The 216-nt window shown below is 32.9% G+C and overlaps 1 protein-coding gene across 1 annotated transcript in view; it reads right to left on the bottom strand.

Annotated features, from left to right (window-relative positions):
• Positions 1 to 216, bottom strand: part of LOC119585942 (dipeptidyl peptidase 4-like) — a 99,547-nt gene that overhangs the window by 97,224 nt on the left and 2,107 nt on the right. The window lies entirely within an intron of this gene.

Genomic DNA, 216 nt, shown 5'->3' with positions numbered 1-216 from the left:
GCACGTTTAGATTAATGATTAGCTTCCAGGAACGTACGAATACCTGTCTGTGAAATGAAGCACGGCCGTTTGAGGTGTTAGATATTATTATTTTTTCTCTTTTAATGAAAACCCTAAACTAAAATTTGCAGACGAGGAAAAAACTTCGTTCAGATTTTCAGATGAAGAAACTTTGGTGTTCAGATTTTGCAATGAGAAGAAATAAATATTCTAAAA

Source organism: Penaeus monodon, chromosome 20 (assembly GCF_015228065.2).
Source record: "Penaeus monodon isolate SGIC_2016 chromosome 20, NSTDA_Pmon_1, whole genome shotgun sequence".
NCBI lineage: Eukaryota > Metazoa > Arthropoda > Malacostraca > Decapoda > Penaeidae > Penaeus > Penaeus monodon.
The sequence above is the reverse complement of the archived record's forward strand: the minus strand, read 5'-3'. Positions and strand labels throughout refer to the sequence as shown.